This window comes from Solanum pennellii, chromosome 6, assembly GCF_001406875.1.
Source record: "Solanum pennellii chromosome 6, SPENNV200".
Lineage (NCBI taxonomy): Eukaryota > Viridiplantae > Streptophyta > Magnoliopsida > Solanales > Solanaceae > Solanum > Solanum pennellii.
The window spans coordinates 22407496-22407827 of NC_028642.1; positions in this window are offsets into that span (position 1 = coordinate 22407496).

The following is a 332-nucleotide window of genomic DNA, read 5'->3' on the forward strand; positions in this document are numbered from 1 at the left end:
GCTATTAAGAGTTTACTATGAAATAGCATAAACCATAACCTACCTCCACCGAAGATTTGTGATCAAGCAATCTAGTTTTCCAAAGCTTTGCTTCCCTCTTCGTTTCTCCTCTCTCTCGATCGTTATTCTCCTTCTCTTTGTTCTTTTAATTTTTCTTATTCAAACCCTCTTTCTTTTACCCTAATTAGCATATAATTAAGTATAAAAGATGATGAATTAACCCATTATTTATTTCAAGGTTAGCTCTTTTAACCCCCAAGTAGTTAAATTATTAACATTAACCCACTAAATTTATAATTATAGCAGGAATAGTCCAAAACGCCCCTTAAAAA